The sequence below is a fragment of the Talpa occidentalis genome, unplaced genomic scaffold, assembly GCF_014898055.3.
Source record: "Talpa occidentalis isolate TD23 unplaced genomic scaffold, MPIMG_talOcc4v2.1 talOcc4.13, whole genome shotgun sequence".
NCBI classification, from domain to species: Eukaryota; Metazoa; Chordata; class Mammalia; order Eulipotyphla; family Talpidae; genus Talpa; species Talpa occidentalis.
In genome coordinates this window covers 79,918,752-79,940,527 of record NW_023601322.1, presented here as the reverse complement: position 1 = coordinate 79,940,527, position 21,776 = coordinate 79,918,752, and positions in this window count along the sequence as shown.

The window sequence follows — 21,776 nt, the reverse complement described above, 5'->3', positions numbered from 1 at the left end:
GCCAAGGAAGATATGGATATAGATTATTCTGTTTCAGGGGATGTTACCATCCTGCTTTTTCAGAGAGTCTATACTGTTGCTCAGATTCAGGTTGTCAAGGTCAGGATGTTTCACTGTGAATACCACCTTATAGCGAGGCAATGCTTGAGGAAGTCATCGGCAGGCATCGTTTTTAAGGAAAACCTCTCATATATTAGGAGCCAGATAGTACACCAGGGACTTTACATGTTGCAACAGTCAGGATTCTAAAAAAGAAACAGATGGCATACTCAAGCAGGGATAACTGAGGAGAATTTAATAAAGGGATTATTTACAAAGATTGTATGGGTTACTTTAGGGAAATAGTAAGGGATGTTGCAGGCAGCAGGACTAGCAACAGTAGGGAGTCTTTCCCACCTCAAGGCTTAAAGCATGATGGGAAGGAGCGCCTAGCAGAAGGCAGAGCACAAAGGGGTCCCCTAAAAAGAACTTCAACCGCAAGGAAAGAACTGGGGAAATAATACACTCTTTTCTTCTCCAATTTCTTTTGGTGTCTTCTAGACACCAAGACAAGCCAGAAGGCAGAGGGCAGGGATGTCAATTGATTTAGTTGATAAATGTCAGCAACCAGAGCACAGAGCGTACAGAAGACAGGAGAGTGGATTTGGAGGGGTAAAAAGAGAAAAGCCAACACTCATAACATCTCACTCGCCCTTCACCATTTCCTGCTGAGAAATACATTATTAACATCTGCAATTTATGGTTAGGGAATTTAAGTTCGGAAAGTCAAGGAACTTTCTCAAGAACACACAGATATTGTGAAAACACCGAGATCAAAACGTAGATGTTCTCAGTTGAAAGAGCTTTTCCTTTTTTCATAACTGAAAAACTGTGGAAGCTTTCACAAGAAACTGAGAAAGAACTGAGGATGGGGATGAGAATCCAAAGTCCAAGAAACAGGAGGAGAACAAGAGTAGGGAAAGCAGCTGACACATATTAAGCACTGGCCATGTACAAGGCCCTGTTTCAAAATTCTCAAAAATAATAGGATCCCATTAACCATCTCATCAATTGCATGAATTTGGTACTTATTCCCATTCCACAGGGGAGGAAACAGAGTCTTAGAAAAACTTTGTAAGTTTTCAGGGTCAGTCAGTCAGCAAGTACTAAAATTTGAAACTATGCAGGTTAGGATGGGCTCACACTTTTAGCAGTTAAACTACAGAGAGAATATTGGGGAAAAACAAAAACAAGAGAGAAGAAATCTGAAGGTCTGGCACAACTGCACAGGACACTTGGGTATCCTAAATGCTTTTGCTTGATACAGGCAAAAACACTTTTTTTCTTTTCGTTTCTTCCCTGTTCAATTTGCCATTCATGTGTTAAAACGCCAGTAAATGATAATGGTGGCAGCAAAGGAAATGAAACTCAGTTCAGCCATTTTCTTATTTTGTGAACAGCTATGCAAATCTGACAGACATAGTCAAAGCTGAAGTCACTGTATTTCTTCCTTTAATACGCTCTCTTGATTAATGGCACAACCTATTTTTGATTATCTGCAAAAACCTGGGCAGCCTTCCATACTACTGCTATTCTTATTTACTAGATTCCTTTTTTCAGTAAGTCTTTGAAATTACTCTGTATAATTCTAAAAGCACCGCATCCCTTTGTGGTATATTTACTGTACTCCTTTGAAATCACAGAGTACAGTATTCATTCTATTATCAGGTACTATGTCTTTTGCAGGCGCTTCCCAATCTATGTTTGGTACATAGTGGGTGCTTCAATAAATGGTTTTGAATGACCAAATGGAAATTGAGCTTCTGTAACATCTCTGTGTAAATGAAAGCAGTTTGCTTTGCTATGAACATATTGAAAAATGGACGCCTCAGATTTTCCAGCCTTTCTTTCCCAGCAAAGGCCAGGTAAGGCTTCCACTGCCTGACTTCCTTTTTTGTTTTCTTTGATATCTCACCTGATGTGAGCCCTGCTGTTCTTCAAATGTCAGACTCACTTGGAACCAATCCTTTGATATGCTGTTTCAAGGGGATTGCAGATACTGAGTTAGGTGCATTTTGATTCTCTTTGTTTCTATTTCCATGAACTCTTCTAGAGGACATGGGTCAGAAAGTCTTCAAGGTTAACTGATATCTAAATGGCATTTTTTAACCAACAAGACTATATTTTTAAAACCTCAAATTCCTTGAACATCTAGTCAAATATTTTGGCAATTGTCCCGATCATTAGTAATGATTTAAACTGGAGTGGTTTGGCAAAGAATTCTTGAATCTAACATACCAAAGTCGAGTTCCTTCAAGGTCACTGAACACAAGGCAAAATCTTTCAGCTTCCAAAAATGAGTGTGCACAGCTCTCTCTGAAGAAAGAAGCACATGGGCTCCACTTTTAAGATATCAAATGCTACTTACAATTTTTCATCTACAGAGGCAGACGGATTCTAAATCTATCAATCTTTTCCTTCCTCCCCCTTCTTTTCCGACCCCCCACTTTCATATAACTTCTATCCAACCATCTTGATGAGAGAAGAGCTGGGCTGCTCTGCACCACCTTGCTTTCTCTGTGGCAGTCTCTCTTATTAAACTGATGTTCCACCTGGCTCACTGCTCCCAAAGTCATCTCTTACATCAGAATCTTTATCAGCTCTTGAGGTTTCTAGCTGAAAAGTCTCAATGTTTGCCTGTAAAATGTCATTCCTTCAGCTCTCTCAATTTTAGACTCACTCATCAGTTTGTTTCCAGCTTCCCTCAAACGTGTTCAGAAGAAATGAAGCACAGACAGTTCAAACACAGCAGAGTAATTGTAGTCAAGAGATCTCCAGTTTACCAAGCTGTTGTTTCGTAACAAGTGTTGCATTGTCATTTAAATGTGTTTCTGAGACATGAGATGTTGTGTATCTGCTTTGGCAACTGAAGAATGTTTTATAGATGCCAAGCAAAGAAGGAAAAAGAGTAGATGAAGAAGGCTTAGAATGATGGGTTAATGTGACTTGCCTTTCTTTTGTTTTCCATTTCATTGCCCCCATTATCAAGACTGGCTTTGCCACGGCAAACAGCCAGTAATTCATCTCTAGCCTGCCCGCAGTAGCATCTTGAATAGTAGAATTCTGAGCAATGCTCAACATTCTCAAGCTGGTAGTTTATCATTTTGGAAATCAGAGTATGGTAAGGGCAATGGAAGAGTTTTTATTTTTTTTAATATGAATTAGCATACAAATATGAGGTATTACCATGCAGTAAGCATGCCAGATCTTCATACAAAATTTAGCTCATACAATTTGAACATTTTCTCTTCCACAATCATGCAATGTAGCTCAATTTATAATTGTTAAGACATTAAATTCTCTTATTAAAATGATGTCCCTGCTTCTCTGTCATTAGGACATGACCTAGGATTATTTTTTCTAGTGGTTAGTTGGTAGTAATGCAGGTGTGTTTCCACTGTGTGGTGTAACTGCTTGGTGATCCATCTACATCATGGTTAGCCAGTGCTGAAGATTTTGTAAGTGGCTAAGAGCAGCATGAAGCCACATAACCCATTTGAGAATTAAACCGATACCTTCAATTATGCTCAGTGAAATAAGTCAGGAGGAAAAAGAAAAATATTGGATGGTTTCACTTATGGGAAGAATATAGGGGAACCAAATAAGGCATTAGGGAAAAAATAATAACAATAAAAAACATAACAAAACAAAACAAAAATAAACAGACACATTCTGCAGGGGAGGAGGAAGAAGAAGAGGGATTAAAATGAGGGAGGGAAGCGCACAAGGGACTATGGTGATGGTGCACAGATGAACGGTGGAAATTCTATGGGGACCACACCTCATGAAAGAAAGCAAACATTGTAAAAAATTGAATAAAGATGTAAAAAATATATATAAATTAAAAACAAAATAAAATTCCTACTAAAAAAATAAAAATAACCAACCCCAAGCACAGCAATTAGAAAGTAAAGTTTCCTGATAAGTTTATTCTTAGATTTTGAGATCAAGACAGATGAAAAACAATCATTTGTTGAAGTCTAAATCAGTTCATAAAAGTTGTCCTACCCTTCATGAACATCAACATGGCTCAAATAAAAAAAAAATTAGCCTGCTTTGCACTGTTATAATCACAATAAATGTGGCATAGTTCTGACTAGGTATTGAAAGTTTTATTTAAAAGTACTACAGGCTAGATTAGTTGGCCCTTATAAAGGTTTGTAAAACAGCTAATATTCCCGTGTTACAGGTGGAGGAACTGAGGCATGTACCAACAAATAGATTGCCCAAAAGCACACAGTAACTGGTAAAAGGTGGAACTGAGATTTAAGTGGAGGCCACATTTGCAGAAATCATAGTTTCGCCCGCTGTGCTCTCCATCTCCCCATCCCCACTGATCTCAAACTACCATCAGTGGGCCTCCCTGGTGGCAAAGGCGGTTGAGCGCCGTGCTGTGAAGCTGTCTGCAGCCTCTGCAGCACGGGTTCGATCCTTGCCCGCCGGCAAGGGTCCCACATGGCGCAGCAGACCTCTCCTGTCTCGCCCGCTGCTCCCCTCAGCAGTGTATTTCTTCAGTCTGCCTGTTCTGTTCCCTGCTCGGTCTCCGGTGAATCCTCTTGCCCTCCCACGCATCTGGCCTGTACCCCGGTTCTTGTATAAAAATACGAGAAAAAAAATACAATTAAAAAAAATACCATCAGCAACAGCAAACATTGGGACTAATACACGTTGTATCCTTCTGCATTTCCTTTTCTGATATGTTTCTAAGCATCATACCCCAACTCAAATGTCAGCTCTCTCAATCACTTTGCCTGAGACCATTACGCAAAATACTAATTATGGCCCATTTGTCAGTATTACTATAGCACTGTATTTATTCTTTTATTTTGACAACATGTTAATAGAGATATTTACTTAGGTCTTTTTCTTTCCTACTAGGCTGAAACCCTGTAGTGGTTGCATCTGTATCCCTCAGTTCTCAGTGTCTAACTGACAGAAGAATTCAATATTGATTTATTAAATTAAATAGACCTAAAGAAATGTTTGATAGTGAGCTTTAGTATGAATCTGAACATAATAACATTTGAAGGAATTTATATAGCTAAGTATTCTTGAATTGCAATACATAAAGTATTCACTGGGCTTTAAATACACATACACACACACACACACAGTGACAAAAATTTGAGCAGGTATGGAATTTAAGGGATGGGTGGGGTACTTCAAATGTTGCTCCAAAAGTGTTCTCAGGGGGAAACTAAGTTTAACCTTCTAATAAAGCTGTATTTGTAATATAACTGAAGGATCTTATTAATTATTCCTTTCAACTTTGCCAAATGCCAGTATTGTTATGAATTATAGTTTAAAATAAAATGATTATCTATGCTCCCTGATCAGGGCTGCCTTACACTGCTTCTATGTAAAAGGCAGTGCACACTTTTATGCTGACCTCACTCCTACGTCCCTGACATATACAAAATGGGCCACCCATGTTTTCTTTTGCATGTGGTTAGTATGTTTAAGATGTAAATTGAATCAGGAGTAGTATCTGTCTCTTGAGCTGTCCATCATCATTTCCTTAATTCCAGATAAGTGTAAGTCCTCCCAAAGGGATAGACAATGAAGAACACTAGCCATCCCGTGCTTTAAAGTGAAGACTGATTTTATGTTTGAGAATATAACTGACAGTTACCCTATACTGGTCAATGATGGGCTTTCAACCTCCTATTTATTCTTCATTTTTACATGCATTCCATTAGCAAGACATGTCAGCAAAATCTTCAAAATATATCCTAAACTTTTTTGCTGCTACCCTTTAAGGCTGCTAGTGCATGCCTTACCTGACCTAATATTTGCTACACGATACATTTTCTAACTTGCCTTTTGGCTTTGACTTTTGACCTCTATTTTCCAATTGTAGTCAAAGTGATAACTTGAAATTGTAAGTCAAATCATGTCATTTCCCTGTTTTCAACTCTCCATTGGCTTCTATCATACTTTAGAATAAAATCCAAAGTCACTACTACAGTCCTATGTGATATGACCCTGGCTGTCCTTTAAACTCACTATCACTATACTACTTGCTACACCACTGGAAACATACTGGTTTCTCTGATGTACCTTGAACATGCCAAACACATTTTATTCCCAGAGACCTAGCTCTCGCCGCCCAAGTCCTCAATCTGGCATGCTCCTTACTCAAAGGTTCATTCCTGTTTAATTTGTCACCATACCTGAAACTATCTTTCCTAGAACTAACCTACATCAGGAGCACTGAAATTTTGTTAGTATGACCGACAAGAATGATAGGATTAGATATTAAGATCTTTTAAAGACCTTATTTGGAAGTGAGAAGATCTGAGGTAACACTTCAGTCTTCAGGCTTTGACAAGATTTGCCAAATTGCAATTCTTTTGGAAAATGCTCTCTGAGACTGGGCACCTGGGAAAGATTTATGGAAGGAATTGTGCGTCATGGCAAGGAAATATTCATTAAACTTTTTGTGGGTTGTATTTGAGATGTGGTGGAAATTAGAGGCCCTCTTCTTCTTTCACTTTGAATACTTAGTTGCATTTAAACTCCACATGAAATTGATTTGTTCAAAAATAATGTCTGCTGATAAAGGCCAAACTCACAGAGTCTAAATCTTTTTTTTGAATGACTCAATTGCATGCATACTTGGGCAACTTTCCAAAGGAAACTATTTGGTATGCTTATCATATCATATAGTCCCAGTGTTATCTATTGTGAAAGCACAGCTTGTGTAGAGATTGGCAGCATCCCACTGCTTTGACCCCAGTCAGGGCACCGACAATAGCTCAGCAATTGGCAGAGAAACCACAAGCTATTTTGCACTAAAGATTTGATAATGGGTTGTTATCTTTCACAACTGGAGGAACAGAGTTACCTAATTCTGGAGCAATGAGAACCTTTAGAATGTATCTACTCAGATATCTTCACTTTACAGTTACAAGGAATCAATCTCCAAGTAGGGTAGTGACCACCTGTGTTCATCAACAGATGACCTGGCAGTAGAGGTGAAACAGATGGAAACATAGTCTTTCAATAGCTTTTTTTTTTTTTTTTTTTGAGAAGGGAGGGTTACTTTAAGATTTACTAGTATAGGAGGCAGAATTTTTGCTCCTATGAACTGAAACCCTGGTTTTGTATCCATAAATATGTTCTCTTATTTGGCAAAGGGGCTCTCCAGATGTCATTAAGGTTACTAACCATCTGACATTAACATAGGGAAATTACTGTGGATTATCTAGTTGGGCCAGGGTAATTACAAGATAATACAGAGAGACTGGAAGCTTGAGAAAGTGCCATTGATCACTTAGAAATGTGGTGTAGCTACCAGTAGTAGGCCCAGGCAATAGCCAGCAAGAAAACAGGGACTTCAGCCCCCAGCTGCATGGAACTAAATTGCATCAAAAACTTGAATGAGCCTGGAAGTGGGTTTTTCCCCAGAGCCTTTAGAAAGGAATGGCGTTCAGACATCATCTTTATTTCAGAATCCAGGTGAATCATGGAAACTCAAATAATAAATGGATGTTGTTTCCAGCCACTAAAATTATTTTGGTAACTTTTTACAGCAACAATACAAAACAAAATGTTTCTCCCACCTTTTAAAAATCTTTTAGAACTTCATAATGGCCTACATTCTCATTTCCATCTCGGAGCAGGGACATGTTTATGCAAATAGCAACTTGCATGCTAGCTTCCACTCATACACTAATACAGATTCACTCTTCTGAGTAAAGTGCCCTTCAGGTCTTTCTGAAGGACTCTAGTGGGATGGAATCAAACACTCACAAAAGCTGCCTCTGTCTCTCCTTTAGCCCTGCTTGCTCAGTTCCATTGCTTTGTCAATGCTCCAGCACGTCATGACATCACTCATACTTGGGATGAGGGAGGTGCTGCAGGCCACTTTCAAGTTTGTCAGGAAGCAGGAATTGTGCAAATACTGTAGAGAAGAAAGAATGCCTCTTTCAGTCTCTCTCATGGTCACTAGGCTTCCTAGGCTTCTCATGGTCACTAGGCTTCCTTCTCTCATGGTCACAGGCAGCTTTCCTTGAGCTTGGGGGGGTCTCATGAAGTCCATTCTATCCTCTGTGCAGAACTTCATGAGAACCCTTCCTAGCCATTTTCTTTCTAGAAGAATTAAAACTAGTTCATGGGAGGTAATATAGGAATCCTAACATCCTGTTTCCTTCTTCTTTTTTTTTTTCCTTCTCTTTCCCTTGGCTCCTCACCTAGTGAAATATGGTTTCTCCCAGTTACAAAACAAAAAATCCCTCTCACTCTAAAGGACAAAGGTTGGGGTGCGGGTATATGTGGAATTGTGTGTATGTAATTATTTGATGAGAATAAATATTCTTTAAAAACTTACACATATATACCATTTGTACTTGGATAAAAGAAATCATATAACTTTTATAATCTCTCTCAGTATGTATTGGTAATAGACAATGTAGTGTCCCTTCAAAAGAGATATCCACTTTCTAATGCCCAGAACCTGTAAATCTTAATTTATAAGGCAAAACAAAAAAGAAAAGAAAAAAAAGTGTGATTATGTTCAGAATCTTCAGAGGGGGAGTTTATAGTGCATTAATTTTCAGATAGGCCCCAAATCAAATGATAAGTGTCCTGATCAGAGTTAGGTAAAAGCAGATCTGACAGCCATACAGGAAGAAAACATACAGAATGGAGGAGTATGATCTTGTAGGCAGAGATTGGAGGATGCAGCCACAAGCCAAGGGATACCCAGAGCCAACAGAACCTAGAAGATGCAAAGAATAGATGCTCCCCAAGTGCCTCCGGAGGGAATGAAATACTGCTGAGAACTTGATTCCAGATTTCTGGACTCCAAAGCATAAGATAAAATTTCTACTGCTTTAAGTCAAGACTGTGGTCTTTGTCATAAGTTATATAAAACTTCAACAGACAATAGACTTTTAGATTCTAAAATTATGTAAAATATACAAAATTTTGTCTATTTTAGACACTTGCTTATAAACAGAAGAGCTCTACTGCATGCAGATTAGTACTCATCCATCGCTCTTTGTTATATGTTGAGCTTATTAGAATACCTGGTCAAAGTACTTGTCAATGAGCTAGTTATCCTTAAAAGCCTGTAACACTGTACAAAATTGTTAATCAATTTGCATTTACTGAAAGCTTAGTCTATGTAAATCAAATCAATATGCCAGGTACTATGGGAAAGTGGGGAGAAATGGAAAAAATGCATTACTGCTACTACTACTACTACTACTACTACTACTACTACTACTACTACTACTAGTAATAATAGTGATACCTAATATTCTTCCAGCACTGTGTCAGGCAATGACAAGAGTCACGTGACCTGCCCAAGGTCCCAGAGGAGGTTAGTAGCAGAGCTGGGATTCAAAGGCTGTACTCACTGACTGCCACCACCCTAGATTATGGAGTGCATCAGTGCCCAGAGGATGAGCGACTGACTCGAAAAATTTTCCATTGCTGTCAAGCCCTGCTACAAATAAATCTCAACCTCAACAAGACTACCTTCAGATTACTCACTTCTATCTGGAATAGTTTCTGTGGGATGGGTCCAGAATGTTTAACATGCCTCTTTTTTTTTTTAATATTTTATTTTATATAATTCTTACAACATTTTTCATTTTTGCACAATGTATGCATTTTCATTTTGGTTATATTCTCCATACAATTGCACCCCCCTTATTTTGATTATTTTGACCCTAATCCTTCCTCTCCCCCCAACCCCATTGTGTGTCTCTGGTTTATAGTTGCTTGTTGATTTTTATTTTTTCTTTATTATAGTCAGTCTTTTTTCCTGGTCCCTTATTTAGGTTTTTTATTTTTTATTTATTTATTTTTTTTCCAAGTTTGATAGTTGCTTTTATTTATTTATTTATTTTTTTATTAAATAATAAATTTTATTTTTATATTTCCCCATACAACTGCACATGACCCATTCTGACCCCAATCCCTCCCCTCCCGGCCCCCACCCCCCAAAAAGTGTCTCTGGTTCATAGTTTTTTGTTGATTTTGATTTTCACTTTCTTATAGTTATTCATTTTTCCTGATCCCTTATTTAAGTTTTCTAGATTCCTGCTATGAGTGAGACCATCCGGTATTTTTCTTTTTCTTTTTGGCTTATTTCGCTGAGCATGATCCCTTCCAGCGCCATCCATGTTGCTGCAAATTGCATGTGTTTATCTTTTTTGAATGCTGAGTAATATTCCATGGTATATATGAACCACATCTTCTTGATCCAGTCATCTATTTTTGGGCATTTGGGCTGTTTCCAAAGCTTAGCTATTGTAAATAGTGCTTCTATAAACATAGGGGTGCAGGTGTTCTTTGGAATGGATGTTTCTGTGTCCTTTGGGTAAATACCTAGGAGTGGAATTGCTGGATCATATGGAAGCTCTATGTTTAGTAGGTCCAGAAATCGCCACACAGCTCTCCATAGTGGTTGGACCAGTTTGCATTCCCACCAACAGTGCAGGAGAGTTCCTTTTTCTCCACAACCTCGCCAACATTTGTTGTTGCTAGTTTTTTTAGTATGTGCCATTCTCACTGGTGTAAGATGGTATCTCATGGTAGTTTTGATTTGCATTTCCCTGATGACAAGTGATGTTGAACATTTTTTCATATGTCTGTTGGCCATTTGCATTTCCTCTTCAGAGAAGTTTCTTTTTAGCTCTTCTGCCCATTTTTTGACTGGGTTGTTTTCTTTGTTGTTGTTGAGTTTCATCAGCTCTTTGCAGATTTTTGTGATCAGTCCTTTATCATTAGTGTTGGGTGCAAAAATGTTCTCCCAGTTGGTGGGGTTTCTCTTTGTTTTTGTTATTGTCTCTTTTGCTGTACAGAAGCTCTTTAATTTGATGTAGTCCCAGCTGTTTATCTTTGCCTTCACTATCACTGCTTTGGGTGATGTGTCTGTAAAGATGTCTTTGATGTGCAAATCCCGTAGTGTTTTGCCTATATTTCCTTCTATGTATTTTATGGTTTCAGGTCTTATGTCTAGTTCTTTAATCCATTTTGAGTTGATTTTTGTGTATGGTGTGAGGTAGTGGTCAAGCTTCATTCTTTTGCATGTAGCGACCCAGTTTTCCCAGCACCATTTATTGAACAAACTTTCTTTGCTCCAATGCATAGTCTTTGCTCCTTTGTCAAAGATTAGTTGACCATAAATCTGTGGGTTTATTTCTGGATTTTCTATTCGATTCCATTGGTCTGTATGTCTGTTCTTGTTCCAATACCATGCAGTTTTGATGATTATGGCTTTGTAGTAGAGTTTGAAGTCTGGGAGTGTGATGCTTCCATTTCCTTTTTTTTTCAGGAGAGCTTTGGCTATTCGGGATTTTTGGTGATTCCATATGAATTTCATCAATAATTGTTCTATTTCTTTGAAGAATGACATTGAAATTTTGATTGGAATAGCATTGAATTGGTATATTGCTTTTGGTAGGATGGCCATTTTAATAATGTTTATTCTTCCAATCCATGAGCAGGGGATGTCTTTCCATTTCTTTGTGTCTTCTTTATTTCTTTTAACAGTGTTTTATAATTTTCTTTGTATAGGTCCTTTACCTCTTTTGTTAGATTTATCCCCAAATATTTGATTTTTTTTGTTTCAATAATAAAAGGAAAAAAGGAAAAAAGGGAGAAAGCACAAATAAACAGGATCATAAATGAAAGAGGAGAAATCACAACGGACACAGCAGAAATCAAAAGAATAATCAGTAACTACTATGAACAGTTATATGGAAACAAGTTCAACAATCTAGAGGAGATGGACAAATTCCTACAACTCTACAATCACCCAAAGCTAGATAAAGAAGAAATAGAACACCTAAACAGACCAATAAGCAGCGAAATTGAAATGGTAATCAAAAATCTTCCCAAAAACAAAAGCCCAGGACCTGATGGATTTACAAATGAATTCTACCAAAGATTCAGAGACGAATTAGTGCCTATCCTTCACAAACTCTTCCAAAAAATTGAGAAGGAAGGGACAATACCAAACACGTTCTATGAAGCCAACATTACACTAATACCAAAACTGAATACGGACAACACAAAAAAGGAAAACTACAGGCCAATCTCCCTAATGAACACTGATGCAAAAATCCTCAATAAAATTTTAGCTATCAGAATCCAACAATGTATCCATAAGATAATTCACCACGACCAAGTAGGATTCATTCCAGGGACACAAGGATGGTTTAACACCAGAAAATCAATCAACGTTATCCAACACATCAACAAAAAGAAATATAAAAACCATATGATAATATCAATAGATGCTGAGAAAGCTTTCGACAAAGTGCAACACCCATTCATGATAAAAGCCCTTGAAATTCTTGGGATACAAGGAACATACCTCAACATCATAAAGGCCATCTATGACAAGCCAACAGCCAGTATCATCCTCAATGGTGAAAAGCTGAAAGCAATTCCATTAAGATCTGGAACAAGACAAGGATGTCCACTCTCACCACTGCTTTTCAATATAATACTGGAAGTCCTAGCCAGAGCAATAAGACAAGAGAAAGACATCCAAGGAATCCAAATAGGAAAAGAAGAAGTCAAACTATCACTATTTGCAGATGATATGATAATATACATAGAGAACCCCAAAATCTCCACAGAAAAACTAATTCAAGTAATCAATCAATTCAGTAAAGTGGCAGGATACAAAATCAACACGCAAAAGTCAGTAGCCTTCCTATACACAAACAATAAATCTGAAGAAGAAGAAATAAAAAAAAAAAAACAAAAACATGCCTCTTAATAGTATCTTGTTCTAAGTAACCAATTTTCTCCTCGGGGATGGATTCAGTGGTGAAGGGCTGCTGAGAGTGGAGAATGTGACATCTATTTTCTAGCTATTTCTTTTAAGTTAGGTGGGTTCACCTCCCAAGTTCTCTGCCTTACCCAGCTCTTGTCTCTGACAACCAAGGTACTGTTTCTACAGATGGCTTGCATGCAAAAATCACACCCAGAACAAGATCCTTTTCACTGGAAGGATCCTTTGCCCATCGGGCGCAAAGGGGAGGCCATAATAAGAACTGTTTGTTTTCCTTCCCTAGGACCCTTATTTGTAGTAGTTTTGAATTTCCTGGCTCATTGTACTGTCTCAGGCCTATGTTTGAAGCCCTTGTGCTGTGTGGTTTCTCTTTCATTGGCTTGATGGACAAGAGGCTGTGAACTTTGAAATACCAAAAAGGCGTGCTTGTGAGGACTGAAACTCGCCACTGTCTGCTTCATAGCCACTACAGCCCAGAGGCAAGAGAAGAGCCTCATCAGCCAAAGGGGAGTATGCATGAGAAGGTGTGCCAAAACAGTTAACGAGAAACATGAAGAAATTTCGATTTATGTTGTTGCAAAAAGAGGAGGGAAGTGAGGAAATTGAACTTTCAATGAAGTCTGATAATTAAACTCAGGAGGACTGACAGGGTAGCTGAACACAACAGATAAATAACCACTTTCCGGTAATTATAAGCCAGGATGGTAACATATTAGACAAGCTGGTTCACTTGGTATTTTCAAGTCTGACATTTCGATTCTAGAGGATATTTGGATCTGTGCTAACAGCTTTCTTTCTTTTCCTCCGTTCACTTTTCTTTTTTCTACTCCCCATTGCTTGCTGAAAATGAAATCAGCACATTCCCTATCTATCCCTCACATCGCACCTGAAAGCCCACTGTGGCTGGGCATTGTTGGCATGATGGTGTCCGCTTTATACACATTATAAAATCTTATTCAAAATAGCCCAGGTGTCCCCCAAAAGAAAAACATGGAGCAAATGACATATTCTACTTGTAGTCAGTCCTTCATCAGTCATAGACTGCTAAAGCCTTTAACAAATCATCTCATACTACAAACACTTCATTTCACAAAGAGGAAACTAAGGCAAAGGATTCCTTTCTGTATACACTGTTTTCAACAGGAATAAAACAGACACTTAAGTAGAGGCAATAAAACCATTTCTTTTGTGAATAGAAATGACCCTGAGATGTCCAATTTTCCTCCTCTCTTTGAGGATAATGTTGAATACTTTTATTAGCTGAATTTACATAAAAGGATAAAGATTTTGTCCTTTTCTCTGTGGTGTGTAGACTGGATGGGTGCCATGGTCCTTAGGCAGAAATGAAAATGAATGTTTTTCTGTGCTGATCCCATAATGAAACTGCCCCACTAAGAACTTTGCGATCTCCCTGTGGGCTTCTGGCTTGAGAAATCTGAAGTGTCCTGACTCAAACTCCACATGGCTTAGATTTTACTTTGCTGACCCCCAAATCCATTTTGTTTTTAATTCACATAAGCAGGATCATAACTTATTAATTTCTGTGGGGGATTCAACTCCCAGTACCCGTTCTGTGGCCTGGCAGCAAGATATTTCTGTCCACCCCGCTTGGCACTTGAACAGGCTGAAACGGAATGTCTTTTGTTGTAAACACCTAATTTGTTCATTTTGAACTGTCTGAGTAACTAGATCAAAGACCAGTGTCAAATGCCCAAAGCAGTGTTTGTCAGCAGTGGACTTTTTATTCTTCTTGTTCTAAAGCAACTGAAAGGGGAAAAAAGACTCGTACTGTATTTCCACAAAAGCGTAGGAAAGCTCGCCTTGGCAGCCTCTTGCAACAGAATGAATACATGCTACTGAGTACAGACCATTTGTCTCCTGATTACAACAGACCCCAGGGGAACTGGTGTTGCCTTTGAATTCCATCTCTCTTTCTCTGAGAGCCTCCTCACTGTGACAGTTCCACCCCCAATCCTCACAGCACAGAGCACTGGGGAGTGAGGTCTCTCGGCTGTGGGTTTTGGTCTGCTCTCTAAATTAAAACGGGGCTTTCTTGGTTGGAATGTGTTGACTTGTCTTGAAAAGAAAATATTTGAAAACTATTCTCATTTGGAATTCAGTGGTGCCCATAATGAATGCATTTAGCGTTCACGTGAGTTCACATGAGTTTCAGAACGCATGACAATGAGGTCTACACTGTGAGGAAGCAAACAGAGAGGGACCTAAAAAGGCATCCAGTCCCTAAAAGGAAAATGGTGACAGTGGGTTCAGCGGCACTGCTAGCTATCCTTGAATGCACTTTGTCTCTCTTCTTACTGATTCATAAGGACTTACGTTATGTATTTGTCTATAAAATTACTGTTTAGAAATGGGGTAGAATACAGCTTTATTATCCCATAAATGCAGCTGTATTATTAGTCTGGGTAGCTGGGATGTTTCCTCAATCACAAGTATTTTCACTAATACTTCCTAAGAACCACTCAAGCCACCAAAGGGAGGTAAAGCTTATGCTGAAAAGTACATTTCACACTTGCAGCAGTTCCTGGAGTCATTAACAATTTTTTTCTTGTTCAGTTTGGTCTTACTGTTCGTTTCCTTAGAAGGAAGCCAGAAAGTATCTGCAAAAGCTTCCTGTATTTCAGATTATCTAAATTTGTTGTATTCATTTGCCTCTACTTTCCTTTATATTTACATTCACTTTATTTTCTCCCCCTTACAATTATTTTTTCCTATACTTGAAAAAGAAGAGGGAGGAGGAGGAGAAGAAAAAAGAGGAAGAAGTAGCAGTGAATTGTCATTTGGCATTTTCTTTTCCATTATGTTTTCACTACTGGGAAAAGCTAGAACAAAGGCATGTAAAGTGTTACTGAATGGGGATCAGCATTCAGCCCTGCTGGTGAGGCTGTAATCAGCCTGTCTAGAATGAAAATGCATGCTTTTCAACACTGGTTGGAGATTTTTGTATTTATCTTTGGAATGCATACTTAGCCCATGTAGTCAAGTGATGTGTTACTGCCACGTCCTTATGTGACCCACCACTTTCTTTGGTAGAACTGAAGAAATGGAATGTGACCTGTCAACCCTCAGTCAGTATGAAGTAGTTCAACAGACGCTTTTAAAACACATATGAATCCCAGTTCATGTCAGTGTCAATTTCCAAAACACGTTTTTATCGGGGATTTAGTTCCTGTCCTGTTCTGGCCAGATATGCATGTGGGGAAGTCACACCACTTCTGTTGACATGTTACTAGTGAATTGTTCCTAGTATGTGTGTGAGAGTGTGTTTGCGGTGGTAAAGTAGGTAGGAGGGCGGACAAGTAGTGAGATGCATTAGTGGTGACAGCACTAGAGAAGGCCCAGGAGTGGTGAGCGCTTCACTATGTCACACACCAGCTCCTCATATTACAGACTTACTCATATCACCAAAGAAAGCTCTTTTGTGCCCCAATCCAGTTAACACCTGTTCATCCCACATGGCACCACTTTTCTGATTTCTATCCCCATAAATAGTTTTCCACAATTTCTTTTAAATAGACAAGCAGTAGAGTGTGATAGAGTATACCAGACACAAGTAGTACCGCTGTGAGAGTTGAAGTCTTATGTCTAAATTATATAAATCTTGGATTCAACTGACACAATAAAATATAATCTCAGTGGATTAAAGACTTGAGAATTGCTCTGTCATTTTTCTCCTAAACTATTTAGTATTAATGACAGTTTCTGAAAAATACAGTTTCAGTGTTACAGGTATTCAGTTTATCAACTCTTAAACAATGATCTTATAAGTTGAAGTTTGAAATAGCAAAAAATCCCCCAGTGTTTTAATTAGACAATTTCATAGTAGAGCAGTTTCTTTTGACCTCATTGGATTAGCAAATGTTCTCATTCTTCAGTAAAACACAGTGTCTAATGTCCATTGAACTCTGTAAGCTCTCAATATGGGTGTTCTTAGGTGAGTCTGTTTATTTGCCTCTTTTTTGTTGAATTTTGTGCCAAGCTGGCATTTACTGTGTTTTTGGCACACAAGTTTTACTTTTTATAATCACCATTTAATAAATATTAAATGAAGTGGCCAAACATTAATGTATTAAAAGTATTCAGATTCCATAAGAAGAAATGTAATGCTGAATAAGGTCTTGGGGTAGCTTATTTATTAATAACAAAAAAAAAGCAAATAAAGTTCATTTCAAATCGGGACTAGATAACTAAAGAAAGAGAAAAGAAGAATTCCTTAAATTCCTAGTTATTTAAAGAACTAAACTGGAAGTCAGAGCTGATGCACTATGGGAGTTATTTTATTTAATAAATACATGGCACTTAGTGGGACATCAAAGTGTGGTGACACTGTTACACAACAAAGTTCATTCATGCAATGCAATTAGGTCAGTAAATAAAACAGGTTTTTTTAAAAATTATTTAAATGTTTATTCAATAAAAGTACTTATTGAAATAATACTTTCTTGTAGTATTTTTATTGGTGTTTCCAAGTGTTCTAGAACATTAGCCACTTAATCCTCATAACCATTCTGTGGCAGGTAGTCTTATCCAATTTGACATATGAGGCACAGAGAAGCCATGCAACTCCCCATAAGCCTCACATCTAGCAAGCAGTACCACTGAGATTCAGCTTTTCCTGAGTCCATTCCCTTCCAAATGTGTTTCTCTGTTTCTCTTTATCCAGGGCCTGCACTGAGCTTATGCATCTTGCCAAAAGACACATCCATTTGTAGGGAAAGCAAACCAAAAGGCTATAGTCCTTCATCAAAAATGAATGTTTAAGCCTAATTCATGTTTTGGTTAAATTAAAATGTTTATACTGCCAGGGTTTTTCTCTTTTTGAGTATCAACTCTCATTCATTTTTATTTACCGATCTGATTCCATTGCCAAAAAAGGCTTCTACCCTATAAACAATGATTCAACACATTCACTTCCCAACAAGTTTTAAGAGAGTGCAACTGTTTACGGAATTTGTTAGCAAGGACAAGTTATCTGCGAATGAAAAACCTTGGACTAGATGATTTATCAGGCCCCTTCTAATGCTAATGTTCTTTGGTCACAAGTGTCTTGCTTCTGAGCGGCTTCATGAGCTTTTTAGTTTTCTAAATAAGTGTATATACTCGTACTTTTGCCCAGTCATTTCATAATTTAGAAACAAAGAAAGAGGATACTTAAATAAGTCCAAACCATATGCCCTGTTGGCAAAACATTTTCTTATGTTTTTCTGCTCAGATATTAAGAATACAGCGTGAAGAGTTTTAGTAAGATATAGGCCCATGTAACCTATACTTCAATTGAGTTATCACTTTCTTTGTCTCAGAGAATTCTCACATGCCCCTTGTCAATCTCCTCTGTACCCTTTTACAGATTACCACTCTCCTTATTTCTATCCATATAGTCTTCCAATGAACACATTTGCCTTTCAACTGCCAACCAATGCAGTGTAATGCAGTATATCTAAAAAGTAAATAGTGCTGCTTCTGAAACTGAAATGCTAGGTCTAATTTATATGACACTGGGATTCACCTGACAATATAAAATATAAACTGGTAGTCAAATGATAACATGCTGACTTCATTTACTGAAATGCTGATCTTTAAAATAATCTGAAAAAAAGAAAATATGAATCCGGAGACCTGGAATTTCCAAATTTTATCACAAAGTTTGTGTGGAATCTTTCATGTTCTACCTCTCTCTCTTTATGGGCAAGTTGAGAGAACAGATCTAGTGGCCATTTAGGAAGGACCTCCCAGGTTTAATACTCTACGACCCTCTACTATTTTCTTAGAGCACTACATTTAAAACACATTATAAAGTCAAAACAAAAGAGAATACTTTAAAATAAAATTACTTTAGAATTTATAGATTTCTATGTGGGTATTACAGAATGAGATAGCTATCAAAGAACACATTACCTTCAAAGTAGTCAGTTTAGTTGTTAAGCATTTATTTTTTTATTCTATCCCATGCCTCTTGAAAATAATGAGTGTTCTGAATGTTTATAGTAAAAAAGCTATATCTCTATATAGAGATATAGGTATACTCCCATTTGAAGTCTTCAAACAATAATTCATTAATATGTCTCACAGCTGTGTGGGCTGACTGGGCAGGTCTCCCTGGGAGTTTCCCATGTGGCTGCTGGTTAGTAAGAGCTGGATCTGAAGGCATGTGAATGTGTCTTCACTCATAGGTCTTGTGTTGGGGCTGGCATGGCTACAGCAGCTGGAAGTGGTCAGGTATTTCCCTCTATGTAACTTGCGCACATGACTCAGTTCCTCACAACATGGTGTTCTCAGGTTCTTTTGGCTTTTTACTTGGTAGCCAGTATCCTCCTGTGGTCAGTGATATGACTGGAAAAGGCAGAAACTTCTAGATTTCTGTTGGCTTAGCTTCAAAAGTTACAAGCATCACATCACTTTCTCCACAAGTTATTGGAAATCCCCAGGTTCAAAGGGAGGGGAATTAGACTCTGCTCCTTATAGGAAGATTTTGCAGCTATCTCTTATCTACTACAGTGAGATTTCTATTTTTAGATCTGTAGTCTGAAGCTCTTTTCTGTGTTTAACAGATTTTAATGCATAGTTTGCTATTTAATAGTTGTTATCTATAAGTGAAAAGATCAGAGATCTCATAATTTCTAGATATGTAATTTTGACCAAGTCACCCCATCTGTTTGAAACTTGGACTTTTTAATCTATAAAAATTGTCCTCACTCCCCTTTAAAAGGACTATATGCATAAATAACATATTTGAAAGTACAAAATTGAAAAACAATATATGAAGTAATATTGTGATTATCAACAAAATGATAACTCATTTTTTTTTGCTACAAAACAATGAAACAATATTTTCTTAAAGGTAGTTTAATTTCCCAAGACAGTTGTAAATATTTCATCTTTTTCCTTCTGTCATGAAGGTCAGTTCACAGAGAGCTCTTTCCTACTCAATGTCTTGCTGTTGAGTCTGCTGCACTTTTTAAATAACACAAATACTAATTTCTACCTGAAATTATATTAGAAATGTACTCCTCCACCTATTTGTTTTTAGTCTTATCTAGAATGTAAGTTTTTTGGTGGGCAGAGACTAAGTTTCCTTTTTTTTTTTAAGAAAATGGCATATATAGGTGTCAGATATTTAACAAACGTGGTTGAGTGAATGAATTATTGAGAGGGGGGCTGTTGTTACTACTATTGACCAATTTGGTATTCCTGTTTTGAAATTTCTTTACCTTTTCAGCTCTAACAACTTTCATCTATATTTAACTCAACATACTGCATATATTCAATGATGTATTACAGGGTCATTTTGAATATAGTCACTTCCTGGAGAGAATCTTTTTCTCAATCTCTCCTTTCTGATTATGATCTCTTAGAGTTAAGATAAAATTTCCGCAACTCTTCAGAGCCATTTCTCTGAAATATGTCTCATTTTTTTTTCAGTTCTTACTGGTGTTGTCTTAGGCCAGGGATTCACATGATCTTTCACCTGAACTATTATAAAAATATCCTACCTTTTCCTTCTTCATTTTTCCACAAGCATTAGCATCCTAAAACTTTGGTATTGTAATGCTATTCTGTTCTTCAGGAACACTTTGGTGCCCACCAACACCTATAGGATGAATTGCAGGCCACTAGACAATGTAGTCTAATTGTGCCCCTATCTAGTTTCTGTCCATCTTTTCCAGGAACATGAGCATCAACACTCCAAAAATGCAAGTTTTCTCAATTAGTGTGACTGTTCCTTTTGTAGGCTTGCAAATAATTTGGAGATATTGTTAGAATACAGATTATTACTCAGAAGTCTAAGTTTGTGGCTTAAGATTCTGCATTCCTATCAAGTTAAGAAGGTCAAACCTGTCTTGGAGCAGCAGTGTATTATGAGTGTATTATGCCATTCACTTTCATGTCTATGTCTTATTCTGTTCTCTTGTCCAGACTATTCTTTTCCTACCTTACTTTGGTGAACTTCAGTATTCTAAAGACCAAGATCTTATATCATTTCTTAAAGTTTTTCTTTTCACAGTTTGTAGGAAGTTAATTGAATGTTCACCTGGTTTCTTATAGTGCTTTGTTGAACTCTATTTAATGGTACAGGTGCTTTTTCTCCTAAGTTGTGAGTTCCTTACAGGCAGTAACAGTGCCATCACAATTTAGATATGCATAAAAACTCATAAAAACTCATATGCAAAGTAATTAATAAATGCTGTATAAATAATAGTGTATAACAGGTGATGTATATAATAGAGACATTCATACAATCTAAGGAAATACAAACATGAATTATATATCAATTATGTCATAGTTTACTATACAATGTCTATTGTAGTGGTGCACAACATATTTTTGCTGAAATGTTTTTATAGAATAATTTTAAGTCAAAAATTTACTACTGAAAAATGCTGGTTAACAGACATTTTTACTCTCTGTTGGAGAATTTGTTAGACTATAAATTACCTTTCTGAAAACTGTATAATATTTACTATCTAATGATCCAAAATCTGTACTGAATCAGAAGCAGAAATGTTAAAGTAATTACACTGAGAAGTCATTTAATGAATGCTCAATATGTGAAAGCATTATTTCTGTAATCTTTTTTATTGCCCAATTTATCATTTTTATTGTTCATTTACTTATGTTATATAGTTCTAAGATGAATTAGAATCTTTATTCCCACCCTCCATTTTTTCAAGATCTCTTACAAAGAAAGTCACAAAAGCTTTCATTTGAATAGAGTTTTTATTCTTGTTAGAGTTAACCTATTTGATCCTTACATACTTTGGATAATTTCCCTAGAGTCTTCCCTGAATTATATCATACATGTGTTTAAACAGGCATTGCTTTCTCAGTCTAAATTCTTTCATCTTGATCTTCCAGGGTGTCCATGAAACTCAAATTGTGCTGTTTACTGTCACTTACTGGCCATGGGCTTCTAAGCACATAATTCTAAGTTAGGAAGGTGAAGTCTACATGAAATAAATAT